Source organism: Trachypithecus francoisi, unplaced genomic scaffold (genome assembly GCF_009764315.1).
Source record: "Trachypithecus francoisi isolate TF-2019V2 unplaced genomic scaffold, Tfra_2.0 Lachesis_group0, whole genome shotgun sequence".
Lineage (NCBI taxonomy): Eukaryota > Metazoa > Chordata > Mammalia > Primates > Cercopithecidae > Trachypithecus > Trachypithecus francoisi.
Window position 1 is genome coordinate 140393036 of NW_022681453.1, and position 12160 is coordinate 140405195.

At 46.0% G+C, this 12160-nt stretch overlaps 1 protein-coding gene across 3 annotated transcripts in view; it reads left to right on the top strand.

Annotated features, from left to right (window-relative positions):
• The window catches only part of GASK1A (golgi associated kinase 1A), a 78998-nt gene that overhangs the window by 12635 nt on the left and 54203 nt on the right, over positions 1-12160 (top strand). The window contains exon 2 of one of the 3 annotated variants that reach the window (XM_033212241.1): positions 11945-12113. The exons of the other annotated variants lie outside the window; for them this stretch is intronic. The gene's annotated coding sequence lies outside the window, so the exon portion shown is untranslated. The remainder of the gene's footprint in view (positions 1-11944; positions 12114-12160) is intronic. 3 annotated transcript variants of the gene reach the window in all.

Below are 12160 nucleotides of genomic sequence, written 5' to 3' on the forward strand. Positions count from 1 at the left end.
TTAGGCTGACTGGGCAGGGATGTCTTGTGTAGTCACTTCGCTGGGAGTCTGGAGAGGCTCCTGGCTCCTGGTTCACACTCACTTCCCTCCCTGGCGGTGGCTGAGTTTAGACTGTAATTGTCGTGGTATCTTACTTGGTGTGGCTTTAAAGCATGAAGGGTTCAGAGGGTGAGTTGTAGTCAGAACTGAATTCAAACTCTGCTCACCACCTTGGACATGTCAGTGAACCTTTAACTTCTTAGCCTCAGTTTCCCTTGGCAATACCAGGGCCTCCTTGTGGGAATGTATGCTCAATGCTTTAATGAGCATGAGACACCTTGCATAACAGTCAGCACATAGTCACTGCTCAGTTAATGGGAGCTGTGATTACATTGTCCTCGGACAACAGACAGGCCTGAAGGCACAGCAAGGCCTGGGCTTCTAGAACTGTCAGGAGGATCCTTCAGTGCAACACGACGATTAGGAGTGGGGGATGCCTTAGACTCTGGCTCCCTTCAGAAGGAGTTTGGGATGTATGCCAAAGAGGGGCTGCCTTTGCCTCATCCCCGGGGATCCATCCCTATGACGGTGAACGGGAATTAAAGGAAGGGGAAAGGGACGCCTAGTTCAAGAGTTCTTGATCTGGGGTCCAAGCATGTGATAAAAGAAAAACTTCAGCCGAATTAAATTTAAAAGGGTTTAATTGAGCAATGAATGATTCGCAAATTGGGCAGCCCCCAGAATCACACAGATTCACAGAGACTCCGGGGGTGCCTCATGGTCAGAACAAATTTATAGACAAAAAAGGTAAAGTGACGTACAGGAATCGGAAGGAGGTACAGAAACAGTGAGATTGGTTACAGCTTGGCGTTTGCCTTATTTGAGCAGTTTGAACATTCGGCAGTCTATGAGTGGTTGAAGTATGGCTGCTGGGATTGGTGAATACTCAGCCGTTGTTACTGCTGCATACTATTAGTTAGGTTTTTAATTTTGTCTGACTATTAAGCTAGGTTGCAGTTCATCCACAAGGACTCAAATATAGAAGTACAGAGTCCTTCTCAGGCCATATTTAGTTTGCTTTAATGCATGGAATTCAGGGGAGCACTAGGTTAAAGAAAGTTACATCTTTATTTTCACTCATCTCTAACTGGAATTCAGTGTTTCTTCAATAATGAATGTAGGCACCAGCCACAGTAGTGTTGGCAGGACCTGTGACTTTGTCATCAAGAGAAGTCACAGATATTGTATGTAATGACAGCAGAAGCAGATACTTTGAAATATAGTTTTTATTCATCACTGCTTTGAAAGTGCATTTGTTTTTAGATATACTGATAGATACTGGTTTTTAATGTGTTAATAAGGAAGCACGTGTAGAATTATATCACACATCTGTTTTTTAGAAGATCTGGATAATTATTTCAATGTAATTGATTATCTTGGTAACCTTGTATTTTTCATTTTATACAATAAAAAAACACATCTTGAGAAGAATCTTCAGCTTCACCAGGTGGCCAGAAGGGTCTTTGGTTTTAAAAAGATTCGGAACCCCTGCCTCTGCGTAGATATTCATCAATGTGATCTGTTTCTGGGGGAGTGACAGAAACCCCTTTGCCTAAAAGCATCTTTGCCCAGCCTCTACTCCACGGCCATTAAAAAATAATCTTTAAAAAAATTAAAACCTGGTGTGTGCCAGGCACCATGCTGGGTGTTGGAAGATAATTTCCCCTCAGTAATAATAACATACTGTATTTACAACATATTGTATTATGTCATTGTAGCATAACAACTCAATAACAACAATGCCCAAAGCATTAGGCTTTGTAGCTTTCTCATTCATCATCTCCTGGAATTCTCATCCTTTAAATGTTAAGACTACTGTGTGAGACCCATTTTAGAGATCCGTAAATAAAGGTTCAGTGAATCTGAGTCACGGCCAAGTCATGCAGTTCATAAATATGAAAGACTTCCAGGTGGGCCCTCCAGTCACAAATGTGATGCTTTTCCACTCAATCAACCTGAAAATTCCCACACTTGGACTTAGCCCTTGCATTTTGATATCTAGTCTTTGGAAATTTTTTGTTAAAAATAAATATCCTTGGAAATTAGTTTGGTGCATCAAGCATTGTCCCAAGGGTCTGGGTCTCAGGGACATCTTGTATAGACAGAGGAGAAGAAAGGGCAATACTAGAGAATGGGCCCTGGGAGGGAACTAGGTCTGGATTTGGGGAGGCCTGGGCAGAGGACAACCCCAGGGGAGGCATGGAGGCAGGAGCCGGGCCTAGAGGGATGGGGAAGGCCAATGCTGGGGAGGAAGCACTGATAGGGAGGGCAAGCTCTGAAGCCCAATTTGACTCTCTTTGTGTGTTTTGCTTGGGGAGCCTCCAAGACACATGCATGGAGACTCAGCCTCAGTCTTCTAAGCAGCATCTTCATGAGAGGGCTGAGGGAACTTCCATTTCTGGAGGCCACCGATGCAGTTTTCTGCTTGGGACTGGGCTGAGAGGGCATGCGGTAGACAAGCAGAGCATTTTCTTTGTGCCATGGACACAGAGACCTGCTCCTCTTCTCCGAATCCAAGAGGGTCCATCAGACTCTGCGAGGCACTTCTCTTGTCTTTGACTGAGAAGTCAGAGACTCTCTAATTAGGCTTTCTCCCTAACTCTTGGAAGGCAGCGACCCCAATGCATATCATTTCCCCCAACAGCGTCCAGCACAGTGTAGATGTGGAGGATGTGGGCAACAGATGTTTCGACTGGTTGTTAGCCTCCTACATCTCATATTTAAATATCTCCGGAGTTGTCCAACAGAACTTTCTGAGATGATGGAAATGTTCTATCCTGTGCTGTCCAACATAATAGCCACTACTTGCAGGTGGCAGTTGAGCCCCTGAAATGTGGCCAGTGCAACCAGGAATGGAAATTTTAAAATTTTAATTAATTCAAATGTAAATAGTCACATGTGGCCAGTGGCTCTCATATTGGACATTGTAGCCCTGGACCGAGAGATAAAAACTGAAGTGCAGATGGAGGCCAGGCTTCTAGCATAAGTGAAGGAAGTGGGCTGGGTGTAACGAAAACACATCAGCCTATGTTTTGTTTTTTTCAGGTTTAATTGAGCTGTAGTCAGAGAAGTCTTCATCTTCTGTAAGAAAAACAATAAGGCAAATGAGATGCCAAAGGCAACTGTCCTTCCTTGGTGTTGGGAGACAATAGGGAGTTGTGGGGCCTGTGGGGAACTTCAGGGAGCATATCATTGAGAGAAAGTGCCATACTCTACGCCAGCCATATAGGGACCTGGGCCCAAAGTGTAACTAGAACTTCCCCTTTTTCAAGGGAAGCTGGAAATCTGAATTTTTATGTGAAATATCCTGGATTTTAAATATTGGTTCAAATTTATTTAAAACACTACAAGCCAAGCAAAACACATCTGCAGGCCAGATTTGGCCTGTGGGTCCTGGTTTATAAGCTCTTCTCTACGTCTCATCCTGTATGAGTCTCTACCGCCTCCTGGAGACTAGGGTGGATGTCCGGTGAAGAGCGAGGTGGATTCTGTCCTGAAGTATTCCTAATTGGCTCGGCCTCCCCTGTTGTCATGTGTTTAGTCAAAAGAGAGGAGAAGTGCACAGGGAAGGCACATACTTGCTCCCCTCCCCTTCTTCTCTGAGGTTGCATCTTGGCCTCTGAGCAGCCAGGGAGCAGAAATCTCTGGAAGGTTGGAAAGGTATAGCCCAGAAAGAAACTTGCTTTATTTTTCAGCAGCAATCCCCACCCCTCTTGATCCCAGTCCCACTCCCAGATCTGAGAGCAAAATATGTGGCTGTTAATACAAAGGCAGCCAGAGAAATTTTCCAACAAATGACAGGGTCTCCAAAATTCCATCTGGCCTGTGGTGTTCCCACACTGGTGCTCTTGTGAGCTGGAACAAAATGCTAATTCAGCTGTGGATGTGGAGAGGGCTCCTGGGGCCAGCAGGGCTGCAAAGCCCCAACGTATAATCAACGCGGAGACTGGACCAGGGCAACCAGCAAACGGGGGGACATAAGGGACACTCCGTTGACATTCCCACCTATGGGGCTCTTGCTCTGAGCACAGTGCCAGGATCCCTGCCATGGAGTTGATCCCATGGGCGTTGCTAGAAAATTACCATCATGGTAATAGCAACAATCCTAATGACAGCTAACATTGACTGAACTTAACTGCGTGTCAGGCTCTGTTTTGAATGCTTTATCTACAACACCTCATGTAACTCTCATAGTGTTTAGTAGAGTGATTTTATTTTTATGATTGACAAGTCACATTTTTTTCCCATCAGAGTGTCACCACCATAACAGGGCTTTTGTCTCTTTTGTTCATGATGTTTCTCTTCTGCCTGGAACAGTGCTTGGCTCAGGAAATACCTGCTTAATGAACTAATGAATGGACCACCCTATGAAGGAAGTACTAGGTACTGTTATGACCCCCATTATACAGATGAGGAGATCAAGGCCCAAGGTCACACAGCAAGGACACAGTGGAGTTGAGACCAATGCCCACAGTGGAGTTGGGATCAATAGCCCATGTGTTATTTGCAGCTATGCTAGGCTGGTGATGGCAGGAGGCCACAGGGACCTGGCCATCTCCCCTCTAGGCCCAGGGATGAAACTTGTCAAATAGTTTGGGGACTGGAGAAAGGTCATGGTCCTGTAGTCAGGGACTGAGGGGTGCTCCCTGTGACCATTTGGGTGTAGGATACTCAGTTCCTGGCTCAGCCTGTGCCCCGTGGGCTATGGGTCATCCACACTGAGCCTCAGGACTTGTGGTCTCCTTGGAGAATGTGCACAAACTCTGAGAGGCCATTTGTCTTTCTGATGACAAGTAGGTCACTCTGTCCCTGGAGCAGAGAGCTGGCAGCTGCATGTGCTAAGAGCCCTGTGCAGAAGTGCACATCCCATGCACCCTTCATAGGCTGAGCAGTTTCAGAGCGGAGGCTGGAACCTGGGCTGGAATCATGTCCAGGCCGAGGGGCCCTGTGATGAGCAACCCCACCAGCCAGGGTTCCTCATCTGGGACAGGAGATGAATGATTTTTTCTTCCTGCCCACACTCTACCCTCTGCTACCTGCACCTTGGGTGACATCTGCAACTCCATTTCAGAGAGGCAGAGGAACATAGTTTTGTGTGTGAAGTGTCTGGGGTCCAGTTGCTGGGTCTGAGGGTGAGAAGGCCTCAGTAAGTCTTGCTGACCCCACCTCTGGCTTCTGCTCCCTGCTCTTCGGAGCTCCCTTTTGGCCTGACTTTCCGTGTTTCAAGTGTCAGGTATTACATGTTCAAGCTACTACTTTCACATGCATGAGAGACACAGAGAGAGAGGTGAGTGTGGAAAGAGAGAGAGAGAGAGAGAGAGATCTGGGATCCACAGAGATGGAGAGAATCATCTTTAGATTGGAAAACAACACATGCACATTCTTTTTCAAAGGTGTATCTCCCAGGAGCCTCTCCTCCATGGGCTGTTCTGGCCTTCACTGGGTGCAGATTCTTCCCTCCTCAGTTGTACCTGGAATAACAACTGCACAATGGAGGAGTTCTCCTCCTCTTCTTCCCCCTCATAGCTTATGTTTATTGAGCATCTATTGTGGGTCTAGAATAATTGTAAGCATTTGACAGTTGTTTCATTTAATTAGCATAATGGCCCTATAAGGTTGTGTCTTAAGTTGGCTTCCTCCAGCAGGAGACCTTGAGACCAGGATTCCAGTGCAAGCAGTTTATCTGGAAGACGTCACCAGAAGACAGCAGCAGGTAGGGAGGAAGCGAGACAGGGAAGACAGCCAGTGCAGGGTGCATGAGAGGGCAGGTTCCTGCTGGGGACTTCGGGGGCTTGGTCCTGCTGGGAACTTCTGGGAGACCTTGAGGAACATGCCACTCTTAGGAGTTGTCCTCCCCCACAGGTAAAGAGGACGGAGTCTTTATTCGCCAATTCTTGTCTACCATAGGTTGAGGGCTGCTCCTGGGGGTATTAGCTTCCCAGCAGGCACACTGCTGCTGACCACTTCTGAAGTCCTTTAAGGGGTCTGGGACATCGCCTTGCTGTCCACTGTATGGAGGACATTGGTTGTGATGAGCTCCAACACTGCAGAAGACGCAGCTGGGAGAACGCCTAATGGAAGGGGTCTCCACCCAAGAGCTGGTTGGATGAAGGGTCAGCTTTTGTGGAATACTCTGGGGGCCTCATATCCAAGAACTAGGAGAGGCTGAAGGAGAAGAGGTGGTGGGGGCAGGGCAAGCGATGGAGACGCACTCAGGACTGGGCCTCCTGGCAGAGTTTGTGGCTGGTGGGTGTGTCTAGGGTGGACCGGGAGCTCATCAGCTCCTTAGCTCAGTTTACCCTTTGCTGTAGCTTTTTCTTACCAGGGTAATGTTAATAATGGGAGCGACCACCTTTTGAACAGTTACTATGTCCCTGTGACTTTTATAGAACTGTACACACATTAACTCATTAAACACTCATATCAACCCTATGAGGTGGGTGCTAAGCTTTCCACCATTTTAGAAATGAGTGCAGAGCTAGGATACCCAGGACAGCTGTCTCAACAGGAGTGTGCGGCGGGTACACTGCCTCCTGCTATGACAGACTGCCTGTGTGGGTGGCCCTCTCCTCTTGGTGGCTCTTCCTCCCACCTGCTCACTCCTGCTCCCTGTGACCTTAGGTGCTAACCTGGGGTTTTCTGGTGCCAGTTCACCTGATATCACTTCTCTGGTTATAACTGGTGCTGACTTGTTCCTCTGTGGCTACTAGTGATACCTAGATTTGGGTGGAGGGACCCTCTAATCCGTGTCAGCTTCCCTAGGATTCACAGGGTGGGAAAAACCTCTTTGTTTCTTACTGCCACAACTATGTCATTTTATCTATTGGATTTTGGACTTTTTTTTTTTTTAAACCAATATGCATAGGAATACATTTTACATTGTGACCCAATATATGTGCATGTGTGTGTGTGCACATGTACATATCAGTGTGTATAGCTGAAATTAAAGTCTCATGAAATAATATACCCTTATGACTTATTTTTTTCCTCTCTTCTTTTTCTCTTTTCTTCCTTTTCTTTCCCTTGTACTAATGGGTTCCAATCACAGTGTGACAATCTGATTGAACTACTCTCTCGTTTTAATGGACCTGCCTCTCTTCTGGAACTTGGTTCAGGTTGGTGGGTATGAAGCCAATTTAGAAGGCAGTGCATGCATTGTTGCATTTTCAAATCACTGCTCCTGCCTGTGTATTCTCCACATTCTGGACGGAGCTGGTGCACACTGGTGCTTCTCCTCCACAGGTAGACGCCTTCCACATGCAGCAAACCCTGGGGTGAAGGTGCTCAGCAACCTCTGTCCTGGGTCTAGCTGTCAGCCCCAAGCCTGCCTCCCCACTGTTCCTCCCAGGGCAGGGCTGTGGGGAGGAGCTTATCTACTGAGGCTTCAGTGGCTGGCTCTCTCGCAGCCCACCCTGATGTACTCAGATTCCTGAGGTGGGCATGCTGGGCCTGGCCCTCTTGGTCCCCTTGTTGCCCAGGGACTCCTACAATAGAAAGGCACCTTAAGGAGGCCATGCCGCCAATCTCTGCAGCAGCCAGTGTAGGGGTTGTGTTCGTTTCCCATTGTTGCTGTAACAAATGAACACACATTGAGTGGCTCAAAACAACACAAATTTTTTCTCTAAGGCTCTGCTCAGAAGTCCAAAACCAGATTCACTGGACTAAACTCAAGTTGTCGGAAGGGCTGGCTTTCTTTGGAGGTTCTAGGGGAGAATCCTTTTTCTTGCCTTTTCTGGCTTCTAGCAGCTGCCTGTGTTACTGGCTTGTGCCAGGAATTCCTCTATCTTCAGAGACCATCATTCCAGTCTCTGCTTTCATCTTTCATGATCACTTTGCCGTCACCTCTTCTGTATTCATTTCTCCCTCCACCTGCCTCTAATACAGATACTTGTGATCACATTTAGAGCCCACCCAGCTAATCTAAGACAGTCTTTTTCTCTCAAGAACCTTAACTTTATCACATATGCAAAGGCCCCAGGTCTCAGAGATTAGGGCCTGGACATCTTTGGAGTCAGTATTCAGTTAACTACAGGGGCTGTCCAGGCTCTGCCTTGAGGACCATGTGTTCTTACTCATCATCGGTTGGCCCAGTCCTGTGAGAGCGGTCAGGCTAGGGCTGTGTGCTCCTGGAGCTGAGTTAGACCAGTGTGGCCTTTCCAAGGCTTTCTGACTCCCATCTACCAAAACAAGAAAAATCAGTAGTTACTAGATATTTAACAAGAAACTGCTGTGTTCTACCACTTCCAGAGGTAGGGATTTGCTCTTCAGTCAGGTTCCTCTTTGAGTTTGTGGACAGGCAGCCAAAGTCTCAAAAGCAGAAGGAGATCCATCAACAGGGGACTCAAACTGGAGGCCCCTGGGCCAAATCAGCAAGATTCTCCATGCTTGGCTTTTGATGCTAAAGAGGGAGATGAAGAAATCTGGGAAATCTTCCCCCAAGACAGCAGCCATGCCTACAAGACCATGCATTTCCATATAATTCTATTTCACATATCGGAAGGCAAACATTCCCTTGGCCCACGCTGCATATTATCTTTGTAACATTCCTCTGTCACATTTCCCAGTAGATGAATAAGATCAAGCTCAGGTTCTCAGGAAAGCAAGCAGGAAAATCACATTCATACTTTGTAAAGAATATCCTTCTCACTTTAGTTGTAGAGTGCTGCTCCCAAGAAATTAACTGTACAGTCATTCAACACATGGATGAGGTGATGGACAATTTCACTGTAGTTGTATTTTGGGGCAAGGTGGGGCACGGAGGACAGTGAAGATTAATTTCTCCTGCTTGCTAGTTTTGTCTTTGAAAATCTGGCCTGGACGCATTTCCTCAACTGAATTTTACATTTCCATGAAGACAGGAAAAGCTTTGTTCTTTTGAGACCCTATGGTACCATCATGAACTGGTGGAGATGCCTGGGTGCCTGTCACAGAAAGGTAGAGGGGGTTGAGTCCCCATTTCCCTGCCTAGGAGGAGAGCTCTCTCCTTGGCTCCTCTTCCCCTCCTCCACCCCTGCCCCGCCCTGTCCACCAGATGCATCATTCCAGACGCCTCAGTGTTGGGAACACCCAGTGCCAGATCTTCACCTTGGCAGAACCCTGAGCAGGGCCCAGACATTGTGGGCCTACTCCAGAAAGCTGACCCCAGGTCATGTGCTGTAAGAAGTTCCACGTCATGACACAAGGGAAGGAGCAAAACCCTTCCAGCTGCTGCTTTTCTTGGTGGAACTTGATGATATGCAGTCCGGGAAAGACATCATTCCTTCTAACGCTGGATACAGCTAAATCCAAACAGCACGTGGCCACATCTAGCCTGCAACGGACTTGGCCTGGCCAGAGCGGGGCAGGAGGCCAGAACAAAGAAAAGGAGCCAGATATTATGAAATATTGGTCTGTGCTCAGCAGGCTCATGCAGCCTCTAGCAAGTATGTGGACAAGAATGCAGAGCTTGTCTATTTGTTTGTGAACTGAAGCTGCAGACAGGGAGCTGAGGGGAAATACTGATTAATTTGATCCCTTTCAAAAGAGAAGAGCTGAAATCCAAGGTGAGGGTCTATGGCCACTTACTTCCAGGGACACTTTATTTTTCCAGGCGCCTCAGTGAGACATGAGAGGAGGTGAGAAAGGTGAAGGTGGGGACAGGTGGGCCTCTGCGGGTGTAATTAGACTGCTGGCATTGGGGGCCTCTGGAGGCAGTCAAGTTTGCTTTGGATGAAGAATTTCTGAGGGGTAGGGAGGCTTCCTGTGAGGTGGGTCCTTGCCTCGCCCCTTCACCTTCTCCTGCAGGCTCCAGGGGTCTGACCGGCTGCCTGTCTCTCTTCAACCACCCTCTTTCCCACCCGCAGTTGTGGCTCCTCAAGGCTTCCTGGGTGCCCTGCCCTTTCTACGGTCACGTATGCCCTCCCTTCCCTTTGGGATGCTTTTTTATTACTAAAAGCTACACAGCATAGAAAGCTTGCTGATTGGAAGTTTTGGAAATCAGCTTACTATTCTGGTGTTAATAATCACTGGTCTCCTTTTAAATGTGAGTGGAGCCAGGTAGGTCCGCATTCAAACATTCTTCTTCCCAGAATCCTCCTTGTCGGATGGTTTAGTTTATTTCTCAAGACTGACAATCCCAGAGGCTGAGTACGTGACATAATTTTCCAACTCTGCGGTTTTAATTTGTTGAGACAAAAGACTCAGCATGTGTCCTAAGACTGGAGGAAAAACTGATGGCATATCAATTTCTTAAGGGATTTTCAAGGGTAATTCTGATCTGGACTTAATTTTTGTCTGATTTGCTGTATTCAGAATCTGACTCTCTCATAAGTTGGGATTCTACTGTACCACAAATTTTTATGCTTGCTTTTGTGTTTTTATTGGTCTGAGTGATCTGCTGCTGTTTATCCTTTAGTATAGCATTTCTCAAGCATTCTGTGGGCTCCTGGGGCTCCAAGGACCTCTGCCTTGGTTTAGAGCTGTGCTGTTCAATATTGCGGCCACCAGCCACATACTGAAATGTAGCTAGTCTGAACTGAGATGTGCTGTTTGTGTGAAATACACATTGGATATCAAAGACATTACAAAAAATGTAAAATATCTCATTAATAGTTTTTCTATTGATAACATGTTGAACAGATAATATTTTTATGTATCAGGTTAAATAAAATATATTATTAAAATCAGTTTCAATTGTTTCTTTTTCTTTTTTTAAAAATTTGGCCACTAGAAACTTTGAAATTTCCTATATGGTTCACATTGTATTTCTATTGGACGGTTCTGAGTGAGGAAAACATTGGTTTACGGCCATTTCATTCTTCAGTTCTTTTACGCTTGAAAATGAAGCCCAACAATTCCCACCTTCCTTGTTTCCAGACCTTTTTCTCTGATTTTCATTTCTGAATGTTTGAGAATGACAGGTGTTCATTATGCCTTAATTTTCTTATTCAAATGTGCCTGGAATCCATTTGATTAATTTATTTCTGCAATGAATCTCTAGGGCACTGATCTCAATCTTGGTGATCCTACTGACTCACACAGAAAAATAGCTACTTTACTTAGTCCCATAATCCCTTCAGATTATGTCTAGTACACTGTGGATAAATATGCATTTTTAAAAGAGAATAGATGTGTTAAAAGTAAAACCTTAGAGGACGGACATGGTAGCTCACACCTGTAATCCCAGCACTTTGGGAGGCTGAGGCAGGTGAATCACCTGAAGTGAAGAGTTCGAGACCAGCCTGGCCAACATGGCAAAACCGTGTCTCTACTAAAAATACACAAATCAGCCGGGCGTGGTGGCAGACACCTGTAATCCCAGCTACATGGGACGCTGAAGTGGGAGAATCGCTTGAACCAGGGAGACGGAGGTTGCAGTGAGCCGAGATGGCACCACGGCACTTCAGCCTGCATGACAGAGTGAGACTCTGTCTCAAAACAAAACAAAAAATAATAATAGATGATAGACAGACTCAAACTCAAGTCACTCCCTGCCAGAGACATCTTGTGTGTGAAGGCAGTCTGCTACTAGATCAAAGGTCTCAAAGTGGGGCTCAGCCACTTCGGTGGATACACTAGAAAATCCACCAGGTGCAGCAGGAAAATATCAGAACTGCTGTTTACGTTTATTTTATCTAATTCTTTTATGATTTTAAATTTATTGTCCATGTTTTATAATGAATGTATTTATGTAGTATTGCATGCTTCTAATTTGTAAATAGTGGAAAAAATGGTTTGTAAATATTGGAAGGATGTTCTCAGATTTTTTACCAGTAAAGGTATATGACCAAAATGTTTTGGGACTACTGGCCCAGAGAAGGTGATTTTGCTCCCTAGTGATAATTGAATCCCACTACTGTATCAGTGACTCTTTTGAATATATGTACTTCATTCATTCATTCATTCATTCACTCATTCTTTCATTTAGGATCTATGAGGCTGTCGTTGTTTTGGTAACATTTACCTGCCATCTGAGAGCCTGGATTCTGACTCTGTTATTTTCCTGCCTGCCTCATGGTTGAAGAACTTTGGCAGGCTTCAGGTGTTTGGGAGTGGCAGAATGAGTGAGGAAGGCCTTTTTTCTTAAGCTTCCCGAGGTGAGTTTTTAGTATTTAGCATGTCTTCAATGGGGAGAGATGTCTGG